Source organism: Petaurus breviceps, unplaced genomic scaffold, assembly GCF_028583685.1.
Source record: "Petaurus breviceps papuanus isolate PSGF00001 unplaced genomic scaffold, PetGlider_PUasm1.0 90686, whole genome shotgun sequence".
Classification (NCBI taxonomy): Eukaryota; Metazoa; Chordata; class Mammalia; order Diprotodontia; family Petauridae; genus Petaurus; species Petaurus breviceps.
In genome coordinates, this window is record NW_027187309.1 from 2,356,220 (window position 1) to 2,371,724 (window position 15,505).

General features: G+C 38.6%; 1 protein-coding gene across 2 annotated transcripts in view; it reads left to right on the forward strand.

The window, feature by feature from the left end:
* The first annotated feature begins 395 nt into the window (after positions 1-395).
* Positions 396-15,505, forward strand: part of KBTBD11 (kelch repeat and BTB domain containing 11) — a 59,996-nt gene continuing 44,886 nt past the window's right edge. Inside the window, exon 1 of one of the 2 annotated variants that reach the window (XM_069065404.1) lies at positions 396-854. The gene's annotated coding sequence lies outside the window, so the exon portion shown is untranslated. Of the gene's footprint in view, positions 855-14,755; positions 15,186-15,505 lie in introns of those variants that run through there. The other variant, XM_069065402.1, reaches the window with a different exon arrangement.

The window sequence follows — 15,505 nt, forward strand, 5'->3', positions numbered from 1 at the left end:
AACAGTTGTAAGTGGACTTCCTTGCCTTGCCTCTGTTCTACAGAGGCTAGTCCAGGCCAGGTCAGATAATCTACAACCCCCTTCCCTTCCACAAAAATAGTTAAGGATGCAGCAACGAGGACAATTTAGGACAATTGGGTAAATATAAAATAATTAACAGGATATGTGGTAACTCTGATGATTAGTATTAGAGAATCACATAGAGTTATAACGGAATGGAAAATTCCTGCTGTAGAACTCTAGGCTAAGTAAGAATAGCATAATTGTAATGTTTGGAATCAAGCCAACTGAACAAAGGCAAATCAACAGAAAGACTGAAAACAATAACTGAACAACAAAAGCTGCCCCTCCCCAAAGCAATACCAGGGAATTGATATAAATTTAGAGGCATTTTACTCACAGTCTACAAAGTCAGATGTTCATTATTTTGGACAATTCATTTGAGCATCTCTGTCTTTAAAGTGGCCCATTTAATTCTAATTGCCAGTAGGTAAAGTTCTTCAAGTGAGTTCTATTTCATAAGTTCAAAGCATAGATCTATAAATAAAAGGGCAGGATTTCCTTCAATAAGGACAAACTTGGCCATGGTGTAATAGGATGTTATACAGAATGGTACCCCCAAATGCAAGGGGGTAATATAACTTTAAGACCAACACGAGACAAGTTTTGTTGAAGCTCAGTTCAAGAACAATGGAGCTCATGTTTAGTGACCTCGTGACACTGGTGCTTTGAAGAAGAACTGAAGAATCAAGAGTTGTAATCTAGAAAAGTGAAGAAGGAACTTTTATACAGAAACAGAGAAGGATTTTCAATGGGGCCGACTGAAAGACCGAGAGGACACAGGGCTCATTCAAGTAAGTGAAGCAAAATATCAGGTATTGCTGTTCAGTGAGTATTGTTCAACTGGACCTAAAATTATTTGCTTGTTTTCCTTCATCATGTGGATTGGTGACTCTGAGATTTCTCAATTTCTTTAGACTTTATTCATCATTAACTCTTTCTTTGTTTCCTTTTCCCCCCTTCAATTTTCTAAGCATTACTATCCTTGTTTGAATATTCAAATTTCTTGATTGGTGGACTCAAGTGTAATTTGTTCATAGGAATTGAAAGAAGTTGTTAGTGTTAATTAGCTCAAATTATCACCCTCTTAAATTATTCTGTTAAGATAGAAGGAAAGAAGAGGAAAGGATCTTTTCAGCTGGGGGGAATTCAGGAGTGACAATGCTTGAATCCTAGGGAGTTGGATGAGGCAGAGGGGCTCAGGACAGAGGCAAGAATCAAACCTGAGACTTCTTAACTTCCCAGGCCATCAGATATTCACAAATTATTTCCAGATTGCCTAGAAGGGGTAAAATTTTTCTTTAGTTCTGTGCATGTATATCCTAAAAGGATTTCAACTCTTTCAGAAGAATCAGAAGACCTGAATAAGAATCTTAGTTCTACTAGTTATTACCACAGTGACTTTCGTCATACTACTTCTATCTGGGTTTCAGTTTCTTATCTGTAAAGTGAGGAGATTGGACATGTTAATACTGAAATTCTGTCTAGTTCAAGTTCTTATGAAATATCCCAGGGGAGAAAAGTGGAATAAAAGCCCCTCAGTATCATCAGTATGTTCAGATCGATCTTATTTTAAGCAAATATAGGAAAATCCAGATTTATATGAAAGATGGTAAGATCATAGATGTGGGGCTGGACCTTAGAGATCATTGAATCCAATTCACCTGTTTTATAGATCACAAAAATGAGGCCCAGAGAGGTTGAGTGTTGCCCAAGGACATTCCTATTCACTGACAAAAGGCTTCAAAGTAGGATTAACCTAAGATACTTTTTAAAAGGGAATTCCTTTGGTATATTTAGAATATAATTTAATTAATACATATTTAAATTTACTCAAATTTTTAGAAATATAGCTATTGAATTAAAATGAAGGAAGTTAATTAGACCTCTCTCCCACATTGTTCTACAATTGTTGATTACTGTTTTCTTGATATTATTTTTCAAAGGTATGTTTAGGGAGTGATATGTTAATGCTGCTTCACTGACAGTGAGCACTTGATCTCAGGGATCAATATCAGTGCCTCATTAGATTTTAGAAAACTTATTTACATTTCTATAGTAATTAATGACAAAACACATTATTTTCAGCTATTTGCCCATATTATATACCTGCTTTGTGTGTAGGCTGGCCTCAGAGTAGCCCAGAGATATTTACTTTGATTCTTTTATTCCTATGGCTGCTGACAACGGCTACTCAATGGAAGTGAGAGTAGTGGGTAGAAGTAAGAGTAGGAAAAAAAAAACTGTGGAATTTCCTTCTTTAAGTAAGCTATTGTAGGCACTTAATTAGGTGCTGCAATGGATAAAAAGCTGGACCTGGAGTCAGGAAGACCTGAGTTCAACTCTGATCTCATACACTTACTGTCTGATCCTGGAAAAGTCATTAAATCCTATTTGCCTCAGTTTCCTAATCTGTAAAATGGGCTGGAGAAGGAAATGGCAAACCACGCCTGTATCTTTGCCAAGAAAAACTCAAATGGGGTCATGAAGAGTCAGACATAACTGAAGCAACTGAACAACAACAACAATAAAAGACACTTAATAGATGCTTGTTGATTTATTGATTGATGGGTAGGTTGTCGGTAGGCTGTTTGGAAAATGAGTGTAATACCTGAATAAATACCACAACTGTTTTATTTTATTCTGGTTACTCTGTAACTCCTCAAAGCTTGCCTTGAAAAGGAGGAATCGCACAAAATTTCAGAATTAAAAGGGAGTCCAGATGCCATCTAACCCAACCCATACCTAGACATGAACCACCTCAAAAAATCTCATCAAACCTCTATTTGAAGACTTCCAGTGTGAGGAGAGACTCCTACGTCTAGAGGTAGTCAGCCTCACCTTGTTTGGCCAGCTCTAATTATTAGAAGGTCATAGAATCATAGATTTAGAGTTGGAAGGATCTTAGAGGTCATTGAGTATAACTATCATTATAGGTAAGGAGAAACTGAGGCTGAGAGTTTAAGTAACTGCACAAGTTCACACAGCTTGTAAGTGTCTAAGGTTGGATTTGAACTCAGATCTTAGTTACTCCTAGCCTAGTGCTCCATCCATTTGCTATAGCAAGCCATATATGTATCTCTACAGTTTTTGCCCAGTGCTCTTTGTCCTTTTTCTATTTGAAAAGTCAATCCTTTTTCTATTTGACAATCCTTCAAATATGTGAAGGTGGTTATCATTTCCCCTTTGAGTCTTCTCTAGGCAAAATATCTTCTGAGTTCAGAATTACCAGAATTTCCTTCTGTACTTTCTTTGCATCACCACCAAACCCTATCTATATTATTCCTGATACTCAGGCACAAGAAGTACTATCTTGGTTAAAAGTGCTAAGAGTCCAGTGCAACTTTCTGGAGAAGATGAGAAAGACCTATTGTAGGGATAAAGTATAGCATAAGAAGAATTATGTTTAGGGAGGATGGAAACAAGATATGTGGGGGGAGTGCAGGACCGAGATCAAACTTTGAGGGTAAGCCCACCCACAATATTCTTTCCTTCCTGATTCTACTTTCCCATCACAATCCTCACAAGGGGCCAAAACAACCTCTGTTGTTGGGCGTAGCAGAGGAAGCCTGTAGCCTGGGGATGGGGTACATACTAAGTTCACTGGAGCCCAGTTGCAGCTGTGTCCTTTATAGTTAATTTCTTTGTAAGCAAAAAGAACTGACTGAATTCTTATGGTTGTTTAGAGGAAAAACTGTGAGCTTGGCTCAAGGAGATGATAGTGTGCTAATCAGAGTCCAACACCTATATAAATACAAAATAAAGATACCCATATGTTGGAAAGTTAATTTTTAAACAGAACAACCACCCAAGATTTGACTATTTGCACTTTCTTTTTTAAAAAAAGTTGTTTCCTGGAGACCTTGCAAATTATAGCCTTTTAATACCACAAAGTAGCAGGAAAGAGGTTAATCCATGTTGTTGGGATATGTGAGTTATTTTTGGCAAGCCATTCATTTGCAGATCATATTCAATGGAAATATTTTTTTCCAACTCACTTTCAGCAGTTAAAATCAAAGAAGCTGCATTTTGACAGTGCATTGTCTAACTGAACAACACTAGTTCTTAAGCAATGTTGGGAAATACTGGGCCAGGGGAGAAATTCTAGCTGGGCTGCACTCTGGTGAACTGAGGTTACTGCAAGGGCATGGGAAAGCACTTGATTTTCCAACACACAAGTGAATGATATAGCAAATCATAGTATAATTATCATCAAGCAGGTATGCTTAGTATCAAACTTGTACATTCCCAAAACGGAATTGAACCAGAACATAATTTCCTCTGAGTGTCTGTTCACACAGACAACTCTAGGTTATTTTCATAAAAATTATTACTTTGATATGGTGATTTTAAAAAAGCAATATAATAAAACAGAAAGCACATCGAACCTGGAGTTAGAAAATCTGACTTAATAATTACATAATCCTAAATCATTTAGTCTCTTTATACCTCAGTTTCCTAACCTATCAGATGATGGATTGGATTTGGTGGCCTCTAAAGTCCCTTCCAGGTCTAAATATAGATCCTTTGGCAAGTCCTCAATATCTTTGTGCCTCAGTTTCCTAACTTGTAACCTGTGCATAATAATGCTCATATTACTGAACTCACAGGGTTGTTCCAAGGAAAATGTCTCATTAATCTCAACTCATCCAATCCAAAAGGCACATATAAAGAGGGCACTGTGATGGGTGCTGGGAATAAAGGAGAATAAACAAAATAGTATTTGCCCTTGAGGATTTTACACTTTACTGGAAGGTTAGAATGTGTGAAAATGTAAGTAAGTAAGTGTTACATAAATGTATGCTTTATTACTGGTGGAGAGCAGCAGAATCATGAACAAAATTTTGATTTCTAATCCTAAACTTCCTCCTTTATTTAACTCTTGATGGTAATTCAATACTTATGTTTGTCAAAAGAATGTAAAGAATATTCTGCTGCAAAACTTGTGACTGTGCTATTTTTTTAAATGCCTTTGTTTTGAACTAATTGTTTCCTCCAGCTGACTAAGGAAGAGGTAACACACCAAAGAGGGCTTATAGACATCATTTTGAGTGGATATAGACTGGAGCCTAGGGTCTCTATTTTAGGTACATTATATATCATAGTTGAATAAAATATGTTCACTCGTGAAGGAAAGCCTTTGAAAAGTCTCTGTCAGCCTTGACCCATGTTTCCAAATTGCATCGATTGTTTATCTACAAAAGGACTCATCTACTAGCTTACCACTAAGAACCTAAACACTGAAAAGGGCGCTTTCTTTGGAAGCAGAGGACCTGGGTTGAAGTCCCACATTTTACACTACTATCTTGATCATTAAACCTTCCTGGGCTTTAGTTTCCTGACCTGTAAAACAAGATGGTTAGACTACATGGCCTCTGAGGTCCCATCCAGATTTATGATCTATGAGCTATAACTCTAAGGAAGGTTTGACTTAGTTGTATCTAGCCCTAAGAAAGCCACCTGTGAGGTTTTGGCCTAGAAACTTCTCATACAGTATGGTAGTATGTATAACCATAGACAGGCATTAGGAATACAGTGTTTTTGTAACTTGGGACTTATTTCTAAGTAATGAATGCCTACACACTGGTTTTATGCCTCTTAACATTTTCAAGGGGTATCATTAAGTTTTCAAAAAGTTCTCAGAACAAGATTAATTTTCCTTCAAGAATTAAACATGTCACAAAGCAATTCCCCTTACTCTTCTCTCTCTTTTTTTTCAGTGGGTGAGGCCAGCAGAATGTTGTGAAATCAAATGAACAATAATAGAATGTTGCAACTGTAAAAAAATTTTGGAACCACTCCCTAATGCATTCAGATTTTAAGTAATTTTTAAGCAGTTTCTCCCAGGCAGGAGATTTCCCTGAATAGATCTATGCCCCATCAAATCCATCTGTACCCATAAGTCTTGAGGCAACTTGTAACATTGGATTTAAAACTAAGAAGGTCCTTACTGGTCATTTAGTTCAAACCTCTCATTTTAAAGTTAAGGAAATTAATATCCATAGATTTTATAAGTGACTTGCTCCAAGTCAGAGATGGTAAATAAAAGAGTCCCAGGAAACTAATCAACAAATCAATTAATTAACAAGGTATGACTATGTGCCAAATGTTGCATGGTGTCCTAAGGATGAAAATTCAGAAGAGAGAAACTTCCTGAACTTAAGTAATTTACATTCTACAGGGAAGACAGAAAATATTCACAGAGAGGTAAATACAGGATATATGCAACATATATACAAAAGCATGGGGATGGGGTTGAGGGGAAGAAACATAAACAACTGGAAGAATCCAGAAAGACCCATTGAAGGAGAAGGTACTTGAGCTGAGTCTTGAAGGGGGAGCTAGAGGTTCCAAGAGGTGCAGTTAAAGATGGTGAACATTCCAGGCCCAAGAGATTTTGTTTCTTGTGGATTTCTGTCTCTTGCTATTTATCTTTGTGCATTGTAGCTATCCTGCAAAAGAGGAAGAAAAGAAAGAAAAAGCATTTATTAATGCTTATTTATTATGTGCCAGTAACTGTGCTAAGTACTTTACAAATTTGATCCTCATTAGGTGCTGTTATTATCCTCATTTTACACTTGAGGAAACTGAGGCAGACAGCAATTAAGTGACTTTCCCAGGGTCACATTTAAAAAGTGTCTGAGGCCAGTTTTGAATTCAGTTCTTGCTGACTTCAGGCCTGGCACTTTATCTCCATGCCACCTAGCGGCTGCATATAGCCAGTATGCTAGAGGACTCCCTCTAAGTCCCTTTATATTTTGTGGGTACCAGTGAAGCCCTTGGGCTTCTTAAACATATCATCAATTGAATTCTCCCCGATTCTTCTATACATATCTTTTCATTCACCTTTTGATTATCTATAACTTTAATATTCCAAAATGATGATGTTATAAGATGTATAACTATACATCACCAGGAAAACATTTATGTCAAAATGATGAGCTTTGGTGCTAGAAAGCAAACTGGGTTCACTAAAAGCCCATCATATTTCCCAAATGTAATTCAGGACCCTCTCTTCTTCCTATTAAATTCTAGGCCTCTAAAAGTCTATCTGCAATGCTTTCTCCAGATATATGTAATCTTTTACTAACTCATTTAAAGACTATCTAGATGCATGTCATTGTTTGGACAATGGGCAGTTTTCATCTATTTAGTTTTTCCTGTGTGTTTTGTAAGAGATATTGCTTTTAAATACAAATTAATCTCATTTAGGAGACCCTAATTCAGCCTCAGTCACTTAGTAATTGTGTGATTCTGGATAAGTCACTTAACTGCTATTTCCCTCAGTTTCCTCAACTGTAAAATGTGGATAACAAAAGCACCTACTTCTCAGGGTTGTTGTGAGAATCAAATGAGATAATATTTGTAAAGCACTTAGCATAGTACTGGCATGTAGTAGGTACATGATAAATGCCTTCTTCCTTCCAAGGCTCTGTCCTTGGCACTATTTCTTCTCCCTCTAAACTATTTCACTTGGTGAGCTCCATTCCCATGGATTCAATTATCCTCTCTAGGCAAATGATGCTCAGATCTACTTGTCCAGCCCTAACCTTTATCCTGACTTTAGACTCAAATCTCCATCTGCCTTTTAGACATCTTGAACTAGATGGCCTACAGGCATCTAAAACTTAACATGGCCAAAACTGAAATCACTGTCTCTCCCCAAGCCTTCCCCTCTCATAACTTCCCTATTCCTGTTAAGCATAATATCATTCTTCCAGTCACCTAGGCTTACAACCTACATATCATTCTGGACTCTTCAGTCACCCTCCTCCCCATTATCTAATATAGTTGTCAAGTCTTGTCTTTCTACCTCTGTAACATCTTTCAGATGCTCCCTAACTCTTTTCTCATCTGACACTGCAACCACCCTGGTGAAGGCTTTCATCTCCTCAAGCTTGGGCTATTACAATAGCTTACTAGTTATTGTTCTTGCCTCAAGTCTCTACTTGCTCCAATAGATCCTTCACTCAGCTGTCAAACTGATTTTTCTAAAAGACAGATTTGATGATATCCTCTCTCCTCCCTGCCCCCTCCCCATCCTATTCAGTAAAATCCAAAAAGTGTGGCAGGTGAAAGATGAGTGACTGAAGAAACAAAGGTTTGATCTTCCAAGCATATCCATTTATTAAACAATGCAAGGCAATTGCCCAACAATCCAGAACCAGATGTTCTCAGTTTAGGACTGGACCTTGAATATGGGGGGAGATAGACTTTTATGCATTAAAAACAATTAATAAAATAAGGCCAATTAATTAAAAGGAGAGGGTACAACATTAGGTGATCTGATTTCTAATTGGATGAAAGATTAAGGGCTTTTCTAGTTAAAAGGGGCCATGTGAATAGATACAATTCTCTGAATTCAGAAAAAGAGGTGCCTCACTCTCCCTAAGTGTCTGTATACAAAGGAACATGGAAACAATAACTGATTAATCAGGACAAGGCCAGTTTTCAGATAAGAGATATGGGTTGCCTGTATCATTGTGAGAAAATTGCTAGCATCAAATGTTTGGATATGACTGAGTTTCAGGTCAGCATAACCTAGGTCCTTAGTTAAGGATCTCTAAGTAGCAGGTAGAAATGGTCCAATTTCCTAGTCATGCAAGCCTAAATTCAAACAAAGTAATAAGATTTTCTCCTAATTCCCACAATTGAATGAAGCTTTCTAACAAGACAGAAATTGGACTAGACCCATAATTGAAAAGAAAGGGAACTGATCTAAATCCAGTATTGAGTCACAAGATAAAGTCAGTGTGGTTCACTCAATTCCCACTACCACTTGCTGCTCCAATTGTCCCAATTCCTTATAATTCCCTAACACTTTCTCTTTTTTTAGTAGCTTAAATTTTATTGAGAGAAAACAACATATATTCATAAAATTTAATTCTAAAATGTATGCAAACAGAACAATGAAAACTGAATGCTGTAAAAATTAAAGTGACTGAACTTGGCCCCAAAGAACAAATATGAAAATATTTCTAATCTGGCTGCTTTGCAGAAATGGGATTCTCTGGATGTAAAACATTGCATATGATGTCAGACTTTTTGGATATGTTGATTAATTTTGCTGAGCTTTTAAATTTTCTTCCTCTCATTTTTTCTACTTTATTATAGGAAATGGCTCCCTGAGAGGGTGGAAGTCATGGCAAAAATGGAGAATAGGTTTAGTAGGAGTGAAACAGAATAGAAAGAGGTGGAAGGATAGGAGGTTATGTTGAGAGAAATTCCAGAATTCAGGATAATGGAAGTGCCCGTTATGAGTGATGTGAGATTAGGTTATAAGCATCCCTGTGGGTGACTGAATTAGAATGAAAATATAGATCATAGAAGTTGAAGAAGCCAATGAACTGGAAGGCCAAGATTTTTTTTGAGGTTATCAACATGCATACTGAAATGTCTGACTATGAAGATAAATTTTGGGCTAGGAAGAAAGATTGAACAAGGAATTGAACTCTATGAGAAAGATGGGCGAGTAACCTAGAGGTCAACAGAATGCCACAACTGTGGTCTGTACGATATAGATGAAAGGAGTGAATTTCAAAAGAAGTGCTACTGCATGAAGGTAGCAAGAGGAGGGCCTGGAAGAGAGAATCAGAGAGGATGCCTATTTCTCCTCCCAGTCTATTTTGCTGGGGGTGGGACATGAGAGAAGGAAAGCATAGTTTTGGAGAAGATACAATGTCAAGAAGATAAAAGTAAGGAAGTGAAAAGAGGACTGGGGTCAAAGGAAGCTTGTTAATGATGGAACGGGAACACTGGAAGACTCAATGGAAGGGGAAGGAAGAGGTGGATAGGGATTGGGGAGACCTGGCTGAAAGGATGGAGCTTAGAGAGTGAGGAGGGGAAGGGGAAATAGCTAGGGAAAAGAAGAGGTAGGAGTGTTATAAATATTTAATGGAGAAGTATCAGTTGTTTGGGGCTCCAACCATCCACTATGACATTGGTCAGCATCAATCTATTCTCTCCCCAATGCTAGGGAAGAAGCTGAACCATCAAGATAATTCAGGCTTCAGGGTTAGTAAAAATAAAATTGGTAATTGGGTCTTCAAGGACTGATTAAACTCAGACTTGGCCTAATTCCTTCAGTTCATTTGAAGATGAATGGGGATGGCAGGCCCAGAAGATGTTTTTCACATGAAGCATTTTTTTGACTCATGGATGGGTGAAGTTTCTGTAATATTGGTCTGGGAGAGAGCTCTTCTGGTATGGCGGATGGCTTCTGAGCACTCAACAGGCTGACTTGTTGCTTCTTTTCTCAGATGGGTCAGCGAAGCGGGGAATTATGGGGAACCTCTGAATTGTGGCAGTAGACCCTGGACCTATGGTAGTTGAGTATGAGAGGCAAGATACTGCAGGTTAGCGATATTGGAGGTTAGAGTGGTGTTATGAAAAATTAGAAGATACTATCAAGGAAGAGAGGGTGACTAACAGTGTCAAAAGCTACAGAGAGGGCAGGAAGGATGAAAATTGAGAAAAAATTATTTGATTTTTCAATTAAGAAATCATTAGTAATTTTGGAGTTTGGGGTTTGGGATTTTTTTTTTGAATAGTGAAGTTAAAAGCCAAAATGAAGAGTTAAGAAAAGAGCAAGGGGAAAAGAAGTAGAGGCACCAACTGTAGATGGCCTTCTCAAAGATTTTAGCTGCAAAAGTTAGGAGAGATATAGAATGATAGATAATGGGGAGAGATGGATCAAATGAGGTTTTTTTTTTAAGGATGGAGAGATATGGGTATGTTTGTTGGCAATAGGAAAGCAGCCAGTAAACAGGGATAGATTGAAGATAAGTGAGAGAGTAGAGATGATAGAGGGGCCAATCTACTGGAAAAGACAGGGTGGAATTGGATCATTTGTGCATGTAGAGGGGTTTGCCTTTGCAAGAGAAGGGACAAATCATGTGTGAAGGGGTAAAAGAGGCAATCACAGCATCTGAGTGATGTGAGATGATTAGAGTAGAAGAGGGATTTCTTAGTGAAGCATCTCAATACTAGGCAAGGATCTGAGTTGAGAGGGTTAGGAGAGGGGGAGCCAGGAGAGATTTAGAGAGGGATAAAAAGGTTTGGGAAAGCCACTGTGGTGAATAGATAGTAAATCAATTAGGGAGGTGTAAAAAAAAGAACATGTAATGACAGCTCAGTTGAGATTATGTAATATAAATTCATACTGGACCCACTTAGCATGGGTTTATGACTTTCTCTTTTTGCTCAGCATCATATGAATAAGAAAGAAGGCACAGGGGGTGGCTAGGTGGTGCAGTGAATAGAGCACCAGCCGTGGAGTCAGGAGGACCTGAGTTCAAATCCGGCCTCAGACACTTGACACACTTACCAGCCATGTAACCTTGGGCAAATCAGTTAACCCCAATTGACCTGCCCTCTCCCCTCCAAAAAGCAAAAGAAAAAGAGAGAGAGAGAGAGAGAGAGAGAGAGAGAGAGAGAGAGAGAGAGAGAGGGAGAGAGGGAGAGAGGGAGAGAGGGAGAGAGGGAGAGGGAGAGAGAGAGAGAGAAAGAAAGAAAGAAAGAAAGAAAGAAAGAAAGAAAGAAAGAAAGAAAGAAAGAAAGAAAGAAAGAAAGAAAGAAAGAAAGAAAGAAAGAAAGGAAGGAAGAAAGAAAGAAAGGAAGAAAGAAAAAGAGAAGGCACAGGATGGAAGGTATCTGTCAGTCAACTAGCATTTATTAAGTATCTACTATGTGCTAAACATTGTGCTAAGTATTTGGAGATATAAAAAAGGCAAAAACAAAACAAAACAAAACCCCAGTCCTTGCTTTCAAGGAGTTCACAATCTAATGGAGGTAACTACATGCAAACAAGATAGATACAGGATAAATCAGAGGTAGTGTAAAGGAAGGCACTAACATCAAAGGAAGATTGGAAAAGGCTCCTTGAAAAAGGTAGCACTTTAGCTGAGACTTGAATACAGTAAAGATAATAAGGAAGGATATAGGACAGCCAGCAAGTTACTCACTCAGTCAAAAGATGAGTGTCATGTTCAAGGAGGCCAGTGTCACTGGATCACAGGGTATGATGTAAGATTGGTGTTTGATAGGGCAAGATAAGCTATGCGATAAGGGCAGAAGGGCCTAGAGAGCATAGAATAATGAACAGTTGAATGGGTTAACCCAGGAAGAAAGCTAAAGGAGGGACAAGAGTGTAGCCAGTGCAAAGGAAATGGCCTGGGAAAGAACTAAGCTGTGGGAATTACAAGCTCCTTGAAAGCAAGCACTGTCTTGCTGATTTTTTTTTATTCCCACAGTTTAGCATAGTGCCTGGCACAAAGTAGGTGCTTAATAAATGTTTATTGACTGATTGGAGAGATTGGAGGTCATGATGAGAAAAAAGAACAGGGTTAAGAGTCATAAGGTATAGGAAAAAATGCAACGAGAAAAGGTTTTGATCAGATAAAAGAATTTCAGAGCTCATGAACATGGAAATAGAATATGGAAGTAGCTGGTCATGTCAAGATCAAGAAGATAACCATCTCTGTGTAGGTGAGGTAGGGTAGGTCATGGGAAATGAGTAAATTGAAGACCTGGAAAGTTAGGATTTCTAGGGAATATCAGCAAATATGTTGAAGGTCCTGAATAAGAGGGCTGGACTAGGGGTGGAGCTACACTCATTGAGAAAGGAAGGAAAGTATTCTGGGTGTCTGTAGAGAAAAGCAACCAGAATCTTGATTGAGTAGTAAATATAGATTGAATGAATCTCAGAAGAGAAAAGTTTATTGAATGATGGTGTTAGAGGGAGAGTCTGGAAGTAGCAATGAGAAACAAGGAATATTCTGACCCTATTTCCCTCCCTGTCCCCTCCATTACCCACCCAGAAGTAGTTAAGGGTATGAATGAAAGAAACTAGGGCTGGAAAGAGAAGAATCAAAGTTTTATGCAAGTCAATCCCTTCTCCACTCCTTCCACTAAAACCAACATCAACAAACCCATACTTTTACTATAGCTATCTGACATTTTTATGGTAAAAGACTTAGATCTACATCAATGATTCCTAACCTTTTTTTGTATTATGGACTTCCTTGGCAGTCTGATAAATTCTATGGTCCCTTTCTTAGAAAAATATTTTTAAATGCATAAAATAACATACTTAGGATTACAAAGGAAATCAATGATGCCTTTTTATTTGAAATAAAAATGTAATTTTTCTGATCTATATTCACAGACCCTCTGAAATCTATCCATGGACCCATGTGGGACTTGTAGACCCCAGGTCAAGAAAGTCTGTGCTTAGAAAGATGACTGAAGATCTGAGTTTATAGAACTTAAGCTTTTTCATGGGATGGGGCTGTTCTGAAGGAACAGAATATTGAACTTGGGCAAGCTTGGGAGGTAATTGCTTAAAAAATATCATGAACCGGGGCGACCAGGTGGCTCAGCGAGTGAGAGCACTTGCTCCAGTGTTGGGATGACCTGGATCGGGTCGGGGCTCAGATACTCAGCACCACACCCAGAAATAATAACTGGCCGTGTAACCTTGAGCAAGTTACTTAACCCCGATTGCTTATAAAAAAAATATATCATGAATGGCAAATACACACACACACTCACACACACATGCTCCCAAAGAATCAAGAGATGGTTTACTGTGACTATGGGAAACTAGTCATTAGAAAACCACAAAAATGGTTAAGAATAACAATCAACAAATGTGCTCCAGTTTTCATTGAAATAGAATACATACAGGAAGCAGCAGTGGCCTACAATAAAAAGGTATTAGAGAACCTAACATCATTCTGAACTGCAACTTTTTCAGGAATCTCACTTTTTGGGGCCATGGTAGAAGGGTGCTAACTATTGCTGAGGTCCTTCTGCACTCCTGGGCTCCTTCTTATTTAAAATTTTAGTAGTTGCAGAGGCTCTGTATTATACAACACTTTTTTCAAAGATGATGCTGTTGACAATATCTCACTTTAAAGTTTATTAAATCCTTTATATGCATGATATCATTTGATCCTCATAACAGCTATATAAGTGCTATATAAGTACATTGTCCTCATTTTACATATAAGGAAACTGAGACTGAGAGTAGCGAGTTACTTGCTCAGGGTCACTCAGCTAATAAGTATTTGAGGTGTGATTCCTGGCTCTAAGTCCCTGGTGTTATATATTACTCTATGCTGGCTCTTGCTTGCTACTTAAATTTTTCCCTAGATCCTGTAACAAGATAATTACTAGATTTGTACTACCATCTGTCTCAAACTTCCAAAATAATACTTGAAATTTTATTTATTCATATACCCATATTTTTTCAGGATCTCTTATTTAGAACTCAAAGGGACATTAGAGGTCATTTAGTCTGTTCCTTACATTTTGTAGATGAGAAAACTGAGGTCCAGAGAGGTGAAATGACTTGTCCAGGGTCATCTGGGTAGCAAAGGCAGAGATCAAATTTGAACTCAGGTCCTCTGAATCCAGCTGACTTTCCACCCTGTCATGTTGCTAATTCTCTATTACTTAAAAGCTTTTATGACACAGAATCTAAATATCATCCAGTTCACATTCAGCATATTATGCTATAAGAAGAACAAATCTGCAATGTTCTCTAATGGTCTCTAAAATCTTAAGAAAAAATTTCAGTTGTATCCAGAGAGGGTTAAATGGAACAAAAGAGTATAATGAGGATAAATGGGTGAGTGGGTGTGTGTGAAGCCTTGGAAGTGAAATGCATGCAGGCTTCTCACTGCTGTGTGTACAGTAAGTAGGTGGAATTAAACAAAGGAATTCCCAGCCCCCTTTAATCTAAACATCTGACCCCAAGTGCATCACACAGTCGTCAAAGAGTGGAGGAAGGCAATTCAGCCATTTGCATGGTGTGTACCCAGCTGGGGGAAAGTTCTACCTCCCCCATTGCACCAATCCATCTGGATATGTGAATGGTTGTTAAGCACGGGGGCGCCTGATGTATCTGTTCCACTCCCTCTGCCCTTAAACTGCCTACAGGTTGACAGTTTAGCTCTTCAGGCTGAGAACGCTAGGACCAGGACTTGAAGATGCAAGGATGCTATGGTCGAACGTGAACACAAGTCCCTCTGGACAGCGGACCACATGTCTGGGTGGGGATGGTGGCTGGAGAGCTGTGGCTGTCAGGGAAAGGACCGTCATGGAAGGGCTATGTGAGTGAGGTAAGGGGCTGTAAGTGATTGAATTCACCGGGCCTGGGTCAAGGATGTTTTTTTGGTCCGTTTCAGAAACAGGGCTGAAGAGGGGCAGTGGAGGGAGACAGATGTAGAGAGAAAACTGCCTTCCTCCATTCTCTCTTCCCAGGTCTTCCTGGGCATGCCCAGCTAGACGGTTAGAGAGACAGGAGTGAAATAAACTACGTGAAGACAGTTTGGACTTCCCAAAGGCTTTGGTTTGAGGAGAGTTTCTTATTCTCAAAATAATGAATGAATGAATGAGAGAGAGAGAGAGAGAGAGAGAGAGAGAGAGAGAGAGAGAGAGA